The sequence below is a fragment of the Dipodomys spectabilis genome, unplaced genomic scaffold, assembly GCF_019054845.1.
Source record: "Dipodomys spectabilis isolate Male_0828 unplaced genomic scaffold, ASM1905484v1 ptg000253l, whole genome shotgun sequence".
NCBI lineage: Eukaryota > Metazoa > Chordata > Mammalia > Rodentia > Heteromyidae > Dipodomys > Dipodomys spectabilis.
The window spans coordinates 823,699-834,511 of NW_024870930.1; the positions used below are offsets into that span (position 1 = coordinate 823,699).

Consider the following 10,813-nt stretch of genomic DNA (forward strand, 5'->3'; position numbering starts at 1 on the left):
TTTCCTTAGGAATTCCTAGATCCACAAAGGCTTTAACCAAATGTTGAATAACATCTTTCACACCCTGTCCAGAATGGGCTGTAGCAACCATAGCATGAGAATAAGTATTTATAGTAACATGGACAAAGGAGAGTTTCCCAAATTTTGTTACATGGGTAACATCCATTTGCCACAGAACTCTAGGCTTTAAGCCTCTAGGATTTACTCCCATTTTTTGTGGATGAAAAACTTATTGGCATGCCTCACATTCCCTAATAATTTGTCTTGCCTGTTCTCAGGACACTTGAAACATATTCTTAAGGCATTAGCATTCTGATGGTGTAGTCTATGACTTTCCTGAGCTTCTTCTAAAGCTGACATTACATGACTTTCCTTAGTTAATGTCTGCAAACTTGTTCCCTTGAGACAAAGGTCCAGGGAGATTACTATGCCCCCTGATGTGTCCCACAAATACTTTTGTCGTTCTTTGTTGTAATAGTTGTTGTAATTTTATTAAGTACTCTTTTACTTTAGAATGACCAGTAACTAGGGCTGTTTCAATGGCAGGAAACAAGGAAACCACATAGCAGGAATCTGTGTAAAGTTTAAACTCCTCTGAATAATTTTGAAAGGCTAGCAGAACTGCAATAAGTTCTGCCTGTTGTGCAGATACAGTTGGGTCATAAGATATTAATGGTGGTTTTGTACTGCAATAAACCACAGACTTTCCGCTAGAAGATCCATCTGTAAAAATAGTTAATGCCCCACCCAAAGGTTCTGTAACCACAACCTTTGGAAATATCACAGGGGTTTCAGTATAAAAATGTAACAAAGGATGTTGGAGCATATGAAAGCTTATTTTATTTGTGTAAGTTAATACAGCAATTTTCCAATCATCATCAATTTGTATTAAATGATCTAATTGTTTCTTATTATAAGGGATAATAATGTTAGGTATTTATTGGCCAAATAATTCTCTAGCTCTTAATCTAGCCTTTAAAATCAAATTAGCACATAATAAGGGATATGAAGCAACTATTTTTCCAGAGTTATGGGAATAATGGATCCATTCCAGTATCCCATCCTGCCAAAAACATCCTATGGGAGAAAAGCTCGTAGCCAGAATTATAAAGGACCATGTTTGTGCAATATTAATTTGTTGTATTTTAGCTGTATTCAATGCTTTTTCTACCAATTTTATACAGGATAGGGCTTCAGGAGTTATTTTCCTGGTGGATTTAGGATTAGGGTCTCTGTCCAACATTTTCATCAAAGGATCTAATTGTCTTGTAGTTATTTTTAAACTAGGCTGAATCCAATTAATATTCCCTAATAATTTTTGGAAATCATTTAATGTTTTTAGCTTTTAGACATAATATAATCATGTCCAGTCACTTTTCCCAAATAATTTAAAGGTCGTTCATGTTGAACGTTATCAGGAGCTATTATCAATCCAAATTTTGTTAATTATTCTACCATATCCTGTAATATTTTTTCTGTCTATTCTCTAGTTTCATCGGCCATAAGTATGTCATCCATATAATGAATAAGATATGCCCCTGGATATTTTTCTCTAATTTGTTCTATAGCCCTTTTCACATAATGTTGACATAAGGTAGGGCTGTTTTTCATGCCCTGAGGTAGCACTTTCCATTGGTACTTATCATAAGGTTTTTTAACATTAGCCGAAGGGACACTGAAAGCAAATTTCTTGGAATCTTCTGGTTGTAATTTTATTGTAGAAAAGCAATCCTGTAAGTTTATTATTATGTATCTACACTGTGGGACTGCAACAGGAGAGGGTAGACCTTGTTGAACGGCTCCCATGTCATGCATGGTCTTATTAATTGCCCTTAGATCTTGTAATAATCTCCATTTTCCTGACTTCTTTTTTATTACAAAAAAATGGAGTATTCCATGAACTGGTAGTCTTTTCTATTCTTCCTTGACTCAATTGTTCTTGAAGTAAGTCCTGTATGGCTTGAATCTTTTCTTGAGTTAAGGGCCACTGGTTAATCCATACAGGATCATCACTTTTCCATTTTATTTTGTTAGCATAAAGCTGTTCCTCAGTGGCCCCTATGAAAAATTTTGCTCCTTCGATGAGGAATCTATTGGTCCTATTTGTATTTTCATGTCTTGCATGATGTCTCTGCCCCATAAAGAAAAGGGCAAGCTGGGGATAACAAGGTTTGAAGTGGCCTTGCTGCCCTTCACATACTCATTTGAGTCTCTGAGCTGACTAAGCTACATTAGAAGCCATCCCTAATCCAATTAAGGAAGAAGAAGTATAATGCACTGGCCAGGCCATAGGCCAAACTTTTCCAGCTATACAGGATCTGTCAGCTCCTGTCATTTGTTTTCCATTGATTTAATGGCCTTGTAAGGCCTTTTATCTGTAATTTCCTGAACCCAGGCTACAGTATCTGTGGTTCCAAACCCTCCTTTTCTGTTTTGAGTCAGTGTGGGATTAGGCAAGTTTAGATATGAGAGTAAAAGTATTTGGCAATCTTCTGCCCTTTATGAACTTGAATAGTCTCTTTCAGAGACCTTATCATGACCTTTACAGTGGTAAGACTGTCTGAGTCTATTACACCTGGTAAAACCTCAAAATTCTTTTTATAGTTTGAGCCACCAGCGTCCGGCAACACCAATACTTACTGTAAAAATTCATGAATTTCGTGGAATTCTTACAAGTGAATTGCCTGCATTGGATGTCACATGTATTCAAGAATTTTTGTATACATGTATAATGATTTCTGCAGAGTTTGTGAAATTTTAATCAGAAATAATTTTAACTTATCTGTTTAAATGAGTAGTACAGAAACTAAAGTATTTCTGGTGCTTGTCTGAAAAAAAATATTTTAAAATATTCTATGTTTGTGTAATGTTCATAATTTATTTTATTCTCTCCTAGATATAATTTGAATTCTATATTATTTTATAATATATAGGTTTATTAATGTGTCCTTTCAGATTGTATTCCATATAGAGAGTTTTAGATTCCTTTTTTACCTAGGTCCTAATATTATTTTTCTTTGGGATAAAATGACAATGTTGTCTAATTTCAAAAGTTTTGTAAAGTTTATGGTATGTAAACGCCTTTATGATGTGAAGATTTAATACACTGATGCCAAACTAAATTTAATTATATTAATTACGTGTGTTGTTACACTTGTTATTCTGTAATCAACTTTTTAATAACTGTTTTTCATTTCTTGCATCTGAAGAATGAAAAGAACGGAATACTTCACAAATTTTCATATCATCCTTGTGCAATTGCCATGTTAATCTCTGTATTGTAATTTGGGAATACATGCTGCTGAAACATGTAGTATCTTATAAATTTAAGTAGTTAATGATGCAATCTTTATACAGACTTATATCATTGGTTGCCTACTTGTAACAAGGAAACTATATTGTTTCTGACAATGCTACTGATCTTATTTCCCTAAAATTATGGGAATAGTGGAAAAAAATATATTGTTCAGCCAAATGCTCACATTCGCAAACTTTTTTTGTCAATGACAATTTTAAGTCTTTTTCATTTGGAATTTGATCATACTTTCAATAATTTATAGCTAGGTTCAAAGGTGATGGCTTTTTCAAGTACTTATTGATCCAACTGAATTAGTTTTGTGGAGCTAATGGATTCAAAGTAAGCCTTGGTTAAGAGCTACTTCTAACCTTATGCAGCTGACATTTTCCAAAATGAGGTCTTACTGGCACAAATGTCTACCTGACCCTTTACTCTTCTTCCATGTAGGAACAGACCAATCAGAATATCTTACCCTGACAGCATAGATTGTTTTACTTGAACAAAACTAATCTTAGTTACAAGGGATCATAGAGAGATGAACAGTTCAGTCAGAACTGTTCAGACTAGAAGGTATTTTATCAAAATATAATTGTTTATTATAATATGTAATATATAATAAACAATTATATCTAACATTTCAAAAGTAACTAAAGCCAAGAAGGTGAAAAAATTGATCATATTCATGATTATTTAATGTCCTGGCCTGTCTACCATCCTACCAGGCAGGAAGTTACACTATTGCATTTCTATCACCAAATATTTACATACTTGCAGGAGAAGTCCAGAAGTTTCTCCTCGTTATTGGGCCTTAAATTGCTAATGTTTTAATCAGAGTGTTTTCTCTTGCCTCCAGGCTGTAAATCTACAAATGGTAAAGCTTTAGTTCCAACTCTATCAAACACTGAGGTAGAGATAATGGAATAATACTTTAAAACAGAGTTGCCTTTGATACTGTAACCACAACAGAACAATGCAAAACATGTGTCTTTTTCTTATATTATATATAGTTATATATTTTATATTTATATGTGCTGATTTTATATTTCACACAGTGAAACTTACTAGAATTAGTTGATTATTTCACAAATAAATTAATATTTATTTATTCCAATAAGTAGAATTAGAATATAAATAATTAGGTTTAAAATGTATATTAGAATATAAACGTATCAATGCAGTGTCTTTGGTATAAACTTGTGATACATTCTAACTGTTCTTGGTCTTCTGAATTCACATGGTTAAAAAAAATGTTGTTTTCCTCTAATCTATAAGGGATTTTACTCTGCTTCTCTGTTTATTGTTTTAATTCACTGGTCCCAAACTGTTTTTCTCCATATTTCTGAAGCATTCCTACTGATTATTCCCAAATTTTGCTGATAAGATGTCTAACAAATATTACTCTTCTGCATGACCCAATGAGTCCTAGGATCCCAGGTACCGCTTACCTGCATTATCAGATAACACTGGCAAGACTTCTCACAAAGACCCATGCAACATGCACCAAAGTAATCGAAGACCCATTTCAATTTCTCATTTCCTATATTTCAGGGCCCCAGTTTCTTGAGATACAGGATTTAGCAGTAAGCAATTGTGAAATGCAAGGCAACTTAAAATGAAAGATGAGATCACAAAATTTGAGTGTATGTACTATAATTCAAACATTCAACTTACAGATGACCAGCCCATATGAGTGAACAAGTTCACAAGGTGTCACAAGATTATTTTTAATACCCCTTCCCTATGATTAATGAAAGATTTTAGTCCAGCATAAGTGGGCCAAAAAATAGTACCTGGAAGGATAGATCCATAATTGGTCTACCAAGGCCCAGAAAAATTTACGTAGAGTTCAAATATAATTCAGAAAAACATTGAGAAGATCCTTAGGGCTTCAAAACACTGGGACTTCAGTACAACATGGATCAGTGGTATAAAAATGTCACTCTCAAACCAATGATAATCTACATTTAATCTCCTGAAAGTTATTCCTTTACAAATTAACTTTTTAAAATCACATTCGCCAAAATAACATTTGACAACTAGATGATATTTAGTGACATTACAAGTTTTTCAAGTGTAGGGAGCAAGTTACAATAGCGTTGAATTATTTACCAAGCACTAATGCCAAACACGTTCAACCATTCATTAAAGTGTAGAAATAGTACCAACCACAATTTGTGTTTTTCAGTAGGGGCCTTCCAGAAATGTGTTAAATAGATCAGCCTGCCAAATTTCAAACCGAAACGTTAGCTAATAAAGTAAATGTCATCATTTAATAAGGTACATTTTAAAATGTCACAAATAGTTGTCTTATCATATGTAATATTATGTTTTCCCTCTCTGTCTAACATAGGACGAAAAATGACTTTAAGTCTTCAATATGGGTACTCATCAGAGATATGACAAACATAAAATCTGTCTTCTCTTTCTATCACATTCCTCTATAGGAATAAATTTTAGTTTTCTTGTTTTTCCAAAACTTATAGGTAGTAGAAAATATTATACCATGTAAAATAAAACAATCACACCGCTGTACAAAGCCATTAATAAAAATTAGGAATACGTTCTATGCCATTTTTTAACTTTCTTTTTGACTAAAGATTAATCTTCCAAATGAATGAGAATAAAATCATGTTTAGGTGCTTCACGTCTCCAGTATTGCAAATTGTTACTGCAGATGAATGAATTATGGAAATATAAGCTGACATTAGTTCAAGCATATGCAGAATGGAAACGCCATGAAATGTATATAAACCTTTCAAATTATTAATAGACAGTTTAACAGGATGACTATCAGGAAATTGAAAACAGAAAGGAATTATAGTAAAGATATAGAATGAATGAAAAATGAACAAGGGGCAAGTACAGCTAGAATACTCAATGTACACATATGATAAAGGAAGTGGTAAATCTGAAATAAATCTTGGAGAAGCGTTTGGTTGAGAATGATGGAAGGAGTGACTCTGATCCAAGAGCATTGGACAATTAGATGGATATATTTAATTGTAACACACGTGCACAACCTCTTGAAATTCAGTTTAAAAACACAACAAAAAACAAAAACATACAGAAATGACAACCATCCAGAAATTTCTAGAGAGTATGAATATTTCCTCCCAAAATTTTAAGCAGTTAATGAAGGGTAGTCTTGGGAAAAGTAAACAACGCTGTCCAAAGAGAGAAGTTTGGGATAGGAGAGAATTTTGAACAGATTTAAATAGATTGTCTAAGGTTATAAATCATCTACATCTGCTGCAAATAGTATCTTTCTTCTACGAGTTCTCTGTCTGAACTGGATAGCCCAGTCGTGAGACACACTTGATAGCTTGTGAAGATAGAAGGGAAGAAACAAGATCAAGAACCCATTACTCCATTGGAGAGAAAACAATCCTCTATGTTTTCTCTAATCTCTCTTCACTATTACTTTTTCATACTTTTAAGTCAATTGATTTTGAATTATATTTTTTCCTTCTTTCTTCTGGCAAAGTAATTGGTCAAAGTAATTCATTAAATATTATTTGCCATTTTATTCTTTCATGCTGTTCAATTGGCCAGGCGAGTCTTTTAAACTTCCCTCTTGCATTTGGTTGCCATGAAACAACATCTATGTCAATGAGAAGAAATCTAATGTAAAACTTTGTCTCCAGAAAACAGTCCAAGAAGCTGTGATCACAAATATTTGGCTGTATTTTTTCTTTTTTCTTTTACCTTGAAAGTCTTCTTGTGTCTAAAGTGCCCACAAAAATAAATACTCCATCACTTTTTGGTTCAATCAATTCTAACCTAAAAGATATATTTTGCTAAGAAGATGGTTAAAAGAAACTGAAAAATACTGCACTTTTATCTTCTATCTTAAGACTCTCCTTAGATACCATATAAGGAACAATGAAGTTATTCTATGCAAAATTATTTCAATATATTATTTTTCTCTTGGTATTGCATTTGTTCACCAAGATGTATGGAGGAGAGTAGAGTTAAATCATCTATACCTAGAAAGACAGTGCCTGTTACAAAAGGACAATGATTCTATGTCTTGCTTCTATGTCCTCCTCTTAGCTCTTGCCTGATTTCCAATTAATCACAACATCTTAGCTTCAAGTCTAGTGAAGCTGAAGGACTATACGGGATCCATCACTGTTACATCTTCATGATTTCTCTTTGAAAACTTTTTAAGTTGCCTCATTTGGATGTGGAATTTATTTTCATGTCTCCATTCAATCTGTTCGGCATTGTAGTGAGCCAAATAGGCTCTGTAAAATCACTTTAGTTAGTAAAAATATTAACACAATATTTTGTGTTAATATTTTGTGTTGGCTCTTTGGTAGAGCGCTTGCCTTGAATTCCTGAGACCCTGGATTCGATTCCTAAGCACCACATAAGCAAAAAGAAAACAGCCGAAAGTGGTGCTGTGGCTCAAGTGGTAGAGCGCTAACTTTGACCAGAAGAGCTGAGGGACAGAGCCCAGGCACAGAGTTCAGGCCCCATGACCGGACCCTCCAAAAAATATTAACACAATTTACATAAAAATGTTTGGACTCCCTTCACTGCTGAAACCAATACGCTTAGCTAGGGCTTCTAAGAACTATGTTTTCTTACCTTTTCCATTTGCTCAATTCTTTTCTGAACCCAAAACATTTTGGCTTATGTAATAAGAGAAGTCTTCACTACCTCATGTTATTAAGGATATTATTTTTTGTGAGCTACTTAGAAATGTGAAATCATTGGTTTGAATTATACAATCAGATTTTTTTCTGTTTCACTGCTTCACATGCAAAGACATTGTGGAAAGTGTTACAAACAGAAATGTGTAAACCCAACACCTTCTTTCATTTTGGAGAGAACTTTCTCCCTAAATATTTTGACTCAAATTATCTTTTTCAGAGATTTACTGTTTGGTAATTAAAGGTAAATTCACAAATTTTGATGTCTTATTTTTTTTAAGAACTTGAATTTAAATTCCAATACAACCTTGTTTCACACAGTGAGAATATATTTCCTGGGTAAGGATAATTCCAAGGGAACCAACAGGATTTACAGCAACGTTTCTGAGGTTTGTTGGTTTAGTGTGAAAAAGAGCCATCTTCACCCACATTGCTTCCTCTCTACTAAGTCTCCGTGGATTTCTTTGCATGAAAGCCTATTCTCCCAGGTAATTTTAAATTTTCTTAATAGGCTAAGTTGTTAAAATTTTTGAACAATTCAAATTTACCTGTCATAACTTTAAAACTCTTGAAATTCCTTTATCAGAACCGCGAATTCACCAATCCTAATTCCACCTTTACTATCCAAAAGTTAACATGCTCTTTTCATGATATAGTGTCCATGCAGCTATTATTTTCCAGTGGCTTTGTACTGCGTACATATATAACCATATAAGCTGATGCTCAGCAAAATGAATTCCAAGATATGGAACCAGATTTTTTCATTTGTGGTTGTTGTTTTTGATAAACTATGTGATTTGTTTTCTTTGGGTTTTTCCCCTATAGTTCATTCCTGCTGTAATTGATTTTGTATTGTGTATGCATTTACCTTAAATAGGGAAGAGGAAAAGCAAAATGGTGAGACAAAAGACAAAGGGAAAACCAATGCAATAGCAACACTCACAAGACAACATGTTGGAAATGTACATTATAACTTGTGAGGGGTGAAGGGGTGAAGGAAAACTGTGAGAAAAATGAAGGAGGGGTAACAAGTTTGAAATGGTTTGTATTCACTACCTTAAAATTACTGTAACCTCACTGTACATCAATTTGATAATAAAATTGAACAAATAAGCTGCGTAAAATGTAATTTTACTGTATTGGCACAGTAAATATTATTCTTTATGTAGCAATATTTTAAAACTCAATTCTATTTGACATCTAATTCAAATTGATTACCTCTTTTTTATCAGAGGGTCATCAACGTGATTGTTATCCAACTAGACAATATTTTCATAATATACTTGCCGAATTTTTTGAAAAAGAATAAATTTATTACTTTCTCATTCTAAAACAGAAAAACACTTTAATGCTATGGAAACCTATAACTTTTAAAATTAAATAAGTTGTTAAGAGGACAGAGTATATGTTTTTTTCAAAATTCTTTGACAAATAATTACTCATAATTACTCATTTTTAAATTCTCAACATTCCATACTTTAGAGATTCAAAACAGTCCTTTTTTTATGTTATGAAATTCTGCAATAGACCCATTTTCCAATGGAGTGTACAAATTGAGAACTCAACAGAAAAATAACCACATTCTGGTAGAGGATAAAACTATGAAGCATCTGTAATAATTAATTCGTCAAGAGTAAGCAATTTTTTTTATCAGAGTAAGCTGTTATTTCTATGCCTATCAATCCCAAGATTTATGACATGAAGTCATCTAGTCCAACAGTTTCCAACTTGTAAGGGGCACCCTAAAATTCCTTAATTCATATCATGAATAGCTTATCTCTATTGTGAAAAATACTACACCTCTGCTAATATGATGCCCTCCGTGTTCTGGAAAGAACACCACAATAAACTGAGCTGCATAATTTTTCCTCCACTGGTATTCTTAAGATCAGATCACTTGCAAATATTATTTATATTTATACTTTTTTAATTATCATAGATATTCAGGAAGCTAAGATCGGAAAATTATTCAAAGCCCACCCTGGCAGGAAGGTTTCTTAAAATCTTATCTCTAATATACTTCTCCGCAAAAACCAGACACAAGTGGCACTGAGGTTGAAGTGGTAGGGCATGAGCCTTGAGCATAAACAGGCTCAGAGACACTGTCCAGGACAACAGTTCAAGCTTTAGGCAAAACAATAAAACAAAGTTGAGTACAAACCCCAAACCTAGCATTTTTCTCAATGTATACAGAGGCACGTAAATAAGGAAATGGCTTCCTGTGTTACTTAGTGGTTGAAAAAAGATGTCACACAATTACTCTCTTCATACCATTTTAAACCAAACCCTCAAAAATTGCTGTTTTTCTAAATTTATAAATTAATATCATCCATTTTTTAGCAACTCTGTCTAGATTATTCACATTAACATGGTATAGATGAACTGTGGGAATTATTTATTAACTATGTTCTATTTATAACTCTCTTGAAAGAATATTCTAGGAAAATAGAATGCAAGAATCATTTGTGAATTTGTCCATTAATCCCTCTACTTAAAAAATTTTGTAGTATCCTATAGAATATAAAATTACAAACAAAACAAAAATACATATTTTAAATCTAAATTCTAATTTAGCAAGGTCTACAAAGTCCTACATTAGATGAACTTTGCTATTTCTCCAGGCTTAAGCTTTTGTAATCCTTCAACATTTCTTTGGAATCCAACAGAATGGTGCTTACTTAGTTTTGCAAATTTTTGGATGGAAATAATGAGCCATTTTGCATCTAGAATGTTCTGTAATAGAGTATTTAAAATACAAGTGAGGATATATATGAGTTGCATTTCAATAGGAAACTTGACTTCTCAAAACATAATGAGAAAATTAGCCCAAAATTCCAACTGTGTATTCCTTTTTTGT

The 10,813-nt window shown here is 33.1% G+C and overlaps 1 pseudogene; it reads right to left on the bottom strand.

Moving 5' to 3' along the window:
* Positions 1–3,213: 3,213 nt before the first annotated feature.
* On the bottom strand, positions 3,214–3,310 carry LOC122124911 (annotated as a pseudogene).
* Positions 3,311–10,813: the final 7,503 nt, after the last annotated feature.